The sequence below is a fragment of the Schistocerca piceifrons genome, unplaced genomic scaffold (genome assembly GCF_021461385.2).
Source record: "Schistocerca piceifrons isolate TAMUIC-IGC-003096 unplaced genomic scaffold, iqSchPice1.1 HiC_scaffold_936, whole genome shotgun sequence".
NCBI classification, from domain to species: domain Eukaryota; kingdom Metazoa; phylum Arthropoda; class Insecta; order Orthoptera; family Acrididae; genus Schistocerca; species Schistocerca piceifrons.
The window spans coordinates 6,011,285-6,016,284 of record NW_025729208.1 but is presented as its reverse complement, the minus strand read 5'-3'; the positions used below and the strand labels follow the sequence as shown (position 1 = coordinate 6,016,284).

General features: G+C 57.7%; 2 non-coding genes and 1 pseudogene across 2 annotated transcripts; all 3 read right to left on the bottom strand.

The window, feature by feature from the left end:
• LOC124771471 overlaps nucleotides 1-628 on the bottom strand; it is a 4,222-nt pseudogene extending 3,594 nt beyond the window's left edge.
• Nucleotides 629-816: 188 nt separating this feature from the next.
• On the bottom strand, nucleotides 817-971 carry LOC124771903. The gene has a single exon (XR_007013604.1). It is a non-coding gene; the product is annotated as a 5.8S ribosomal RNA (ribosomal RNA).
• A 351-nt stretch (nucleotides 972-1,322) lies between these two features.
• LOC124772112 lies at nucleotides 1,323-3,231 on the bottom strand. Its single transcript, XR_007013787.1, has one exon. It is a non-coding gene; the product is annotated as a small subunit ribosomal RNA (ribosomal RNA).
• Nucleotides 3,232-5,000: the final 1,769 nt, after the last annotated feature.

Genomic DNA, 5,000 nt, shown 5'->3' with positions numbered 1-5,000 from the left:
GACGTCCTACTAGGGGAGAAGTGCGGCCCACCGCACACCGGAACGGCCCCACCCCGCGGCGAGTGGAAAGGCAACCGGACACGACCCCGCCGCAGATTGCTCCGCGCGGGCGGCCGGCCCCATCTGCCGAGGGCGGAGGCCAGTGGCCGGATGGGCGTGAATCTCACCCGTTCGACCTTTCGGACTTCTCACGTTTACCCCAGAACGGTTTCACGTACTTTTGAACTCTCTCTTCAAAGTTCTTTTCAACTTTCCCTCACGGTACTTGTTCGCTATCGGTCTCGTGGTCATATTTAGTCTCAGATGGAGTTTACCACCCACTTGGAGCTGCACTCTCAAGCAACCCGACTCGAAGGAGAGGTCCCGCCGACGCTCGCACCGGCCGCTACGGGCCTGGCACCCTCTACGGGCCGTGGCCTCATTCAAGTTGGACTTGGGCTCGGCGCGAGGCGTCGGGGTAGTGGACCCTCCCAAACACCACATGCCACGACAGGCGGCAGCCTGCGGGGTTCGGTGCTGGACTCTTCCCTGTTCGCTCGCCGCTACTGGGGGAATCCTTGTTAGTTTCTTTTCCTCCGCTTAGTAATATGCTTAAATTCAGCGGGTAGTCTCGCCTGCTCTGAGGTCGTTGTACGAGGTGTCGCACGCCACACCGCCAGCCGGCTGTGCACGCTACCGAGAAAGTACCGGTATGCGAACCGCCAGGCGACGGGCGCGCATCGCACGTTTGAGGAGACGCGGCCGGCCCCACAGGCGGCCGCGACACTCCCAGGTCTGCGAAGCGGGGCAAACGCCGCGCGCTTCAGTATACGTAGCCGACCCTCAGCCAGACGTGGCCCGGGAACGGAATCCATGGACCGCAATGTGCGTTCGAAACGTCGATGTTCATGTGTCCTGCAGTTCACATGTCGACGCGCAATTTGCTGCGTTCTTCATCGACCCACGAGCCGAGTGATCCACCGTCCTGGGTGATCTTTTCTCAGTTTCCGCCGTCTCTTTCGAGACGGTCGCATAGGCGGGAGTGAGGCGTGTGGCGGCCCCTGTTCCAGCGTTCTGTGTCCAACGGCCTCACGGCCGACGGGCGTCGTACGGCTCCACACCGGAGCGGACAGGCACTCGGGCGAAAGTCATTCAAAACCGGCGCCAGGCGCCAGGTGCCGCAGGCCAGCCGCTCCAGCGCTTCAGCGCTCGTACCACACAACATTGCCGCTAGTTTTGAGAGGCACGCGTGGTTCCGCACGCGGCGCACGGCTACGGCGAGCCGTACAGGTAGCGTGTTGCGCGACACGACACGCACATCGAAAGACATGCAGTCTAGTCGGTAATGATCCTTCCGCAGGTTCACCTACGGAAACCTTGTTACGACTTTTACTTCCTCTAAATGATCAAGTTTGGTCATCTTTCCGGTAGCATCGGCAACGACAGAGTCAATGCCGCGTACCAGTCCGAAGACCTCACTAAATCATTCAATCGGTAGTAGCGACGGGCGGTGTGTACAAAGGGCAGGGACGTAATCAACGCGAGCTTATGACTCGCGCTTACTGGGAATTCCTCGTTCATGGGGAACAATTGCAAGCCCCAATCCCTAGCACGAAGGAGGTTCATCGGGTTACCCCGACCTTTCGGCCTAGGAAGACACGCTGATTCCTTCAGTGTAGCGCGCGTGCGGCCCAGAACATCTAAGGGCATCACAGACCTGTTATTGCTCAATCTCGTGCGGCTAGAAGCCGCCTGTCCCTCTAAGAAGAAAAGTAATCGCTGACAGCACGAAGGATGTCACGCGACTAGTTAGCAGGCTAGAGTCTCGTTCGTTATCGGAATTAACCAGACAAATCGCTCCACCAACTAAGAACGGCCATGCACCACCACCCACCGAATCAAGAAAGAGCTATCAATCTGTCAATCCTTCCGGTGTCCGGGCCTGGTGAGGTTTCCCGTGTTGAGTCAAATTAAGCCGCAGGCTCCACTCCTGGTGGTGCCCTTCCGTCAATTCCTTTAAGTTTCAGCTTTGCAACCATACTTCCCCCGGAACCCAAAAGCTTTGGTTTCCCGGAGGCTGCCCGCCGAGTCATCGGAGGAACTGCGGCGGATCGCTGGCTGGCATCGTTTATGGTTAGAACTAGGGCGGTATCTGATCGCCTTCGAACCTCTAACTTTCGTTCTTGATTAATGAAAACATACTTGGCAAATGCTTTCGCTTCTGTTCGTCTTGCGACGATCCAAGAATTTCACCTCTAACGTCGCAATACGAATGCCCCCGCCTGTCCCTATTAATCATTACCTCGGGTTCCGAAAACCAACAAAATAGAACCGAGGTCCTATTCCATTATTCCATGCACACAGTATTCAGGCGGGCTTGCCTGCTTTAAGCACTCTAATTTGTTCAAAGTAAACGTGCCGGCCCACCGAGACACTCAATAAAGAGCACCCTGGTAGGATTTCAACGGGGTCCGCCTCGGGACGCACGAGCACGCACGGGGCGGTCGCACGCCTTCGGCTCGCCCCACCGGCAGGACGTCCCACGATACATGCCAGTTAAACACCGACGGGCGGTGAACCAACAGCGTGGGACACAAATCCAACTACGAGCTTTTTAACCGCAACAACTTTAATATACGCTATTGGAGCTGGAATTACCGCGGCTGCTGGCACCAGACTTGCCCTCCAATAGATACTCGTTAAAGGATTTAAAGTGTACTCATTCCGATTACGGGGCCTCGGATGAGTCCCGTATCGTTATTTTTCGTCACTACCTCCCCGTGCCGGGAGTGGGTAATTTGCGCGCCTGCTGCCTTCCTTGGATGTGGTAGCCGTTTCTCAGGCTCCCTCTCCGGAATCGAACCCTGATTCCCCGTTACCCGTTACAACCATGGTAGGCGCAGAACCTACCATCGACAGTTGATAAGGCAGACATTTGAAAGATGCGTCGCCGGTACGAGGACCGTGCGATCAGCCCAAAGTTATTCAGAGTCACCAAGGCAAACGGACCGGACGAGCCGACCGATTGGTTTTGATCTAATAAAAGCGTCCCTTCCATCTCTGGTCGGGACTCTGTTTGCATGTATTAGCTCTAGAATTACCACAGTTATCCAAGTAACGTGGGTACGATCTAAGGAACCATAACTGATTTAATGAGCCATTCGCGGTTTCACCTTAATGCGGCTTGTACTGAGACATGCATGGCTTAATCTTTGAGACAAGCATATGACTACTGGCAGGATCAACCAGGGAGCTGCGTCAACTAGAGCTGAGCAGCCGGCCGCCCGGGAGTGTGTCCCGGGGGCCCGCGCGAACACGCAAGCGTCCGCTCAATCATTCTGCAAACAGGAGGAGGCTGAGCTCCCCTGCACAATACACCTCGAAACCCTCTCAGGTCCCGGCGGCGCGCAGCGCCGTCCCAAGTACTTGGTCGGGTTCGAGAGAGGCGCAATCGCCCGGAGTTAGGCGAGTAGACGCTTTCGGTGCGACCACCCGTGCTCCCAACTGAGCTTGCCGCTGCCGACAGAGGCCCGGGAGCGTGCTGTCGTGGCATTGCCGGCGGGAGACAACACGCGCCACCTACGGTGACCGGCAGCTCCAACGCCAGCGCCACAGAAGGACAAAAGCCCCACTTGGGTGCCGAAGCGAACTCTCCCAGCACAGCGCACGCGCCAACACATCCGCACAGCTGCGATACAAACCACCAGCGAGAACCGCTGGGGCGACCGAGCAGCAGACGGCGTCGCGGCGCCGAGCGCCGGGCGGCAGCGCATCCTCAACGCACACAGTCCTCAATCGGACCAGCACACTGAAGATGTCCACCGCGCTTCGCACCGGGCCCGCGAGGACCTACTTTGGCCGCACGGCGCCGCGCGCAGGGTGCGCCGGCGCGCAGCTGCGACGCCTGCCGCGTCCGTCGGCCGGCGCGCCTGCCACTGGCCGCCCCCACCAGCCGGCTGTAGCGCGTGCGCCCACGCACCGCGCGGCCAGCACGCCGGGAGGCGCCCCCTCACCGGCCGGGGACGGTCCCACCCAGCCACCGCCGCGTATCGCTTCACACCCAGATGCCGTTCAGTTTCGTCGGCATGGTGGGTATCGCTGGAACAACCGGTTAGTACCTCAACCTATCGTCGCCATCACCGATTCACCCCTAGCGAGAACAACCGCACCACAACAGGTTACCATTTGTTCATTTGCGTAACTTCACCAGAAAACGCAGGCGTCCATCGCCATTTGCAACTTCCACGATTATTGCATGCCTGTGTCAGGTGTCACGCCACACTACGTCTGCCCACATACACGCAACAAAATGTGCACGCCTAGACAATACGTGGAAGGTGGCCCCCGTACGTATGCGATGTCCATTGCTCGAACGACTGTCAACCGGCCTCTGTAGCATGTCGCAGATATGGAACGCGGTGCACCATGCCATCACGGTGTGTGAGGAGAGACGACTAGGTCCGAATACATCAACAGACAGCTCATGCTGATCGCCATCCACGGCGTCCGTTCCTCCCACACGTCTCTATGGCGTACCACACTGCAATCCAGCTCTCATAGGGAGACGACACGTAGCTGCGTGCACAATATTTGCACTGTATGGTCCGCCGTTTTTGGGCGCAGTCGTTGTACGGTCACACATGTGCCACGATGTATCATTCAGTACATAAGGACGAATGTGCAGTACAGATTGTGGTTTACGCGTACGACATTAGCGGACAGTTGACACAGGCCGCACCACAACGTAGCCTGAGTACGTCGCATGCGGAGGGCATTGAACATGCAAAGTTCTCACCAACCAGCTTGCGAAGGCAGGGGGCAAAGTGGGGACGTGGGGAGGGGCGGCATGTACGTCCTGCTGCCATCCACATTACAGTGTACAGCAGGAGCATGTGGAAAGTGAGCAAGACTTGCAAGGTGTTTAACATGAAGCGATACACAGGGGAGCGGGGAGTGCGAGTAGCGAACTATATTGCGAGGGTTGCGGGTGGGCAACACTACACTAATTGAACGAGTCGTAT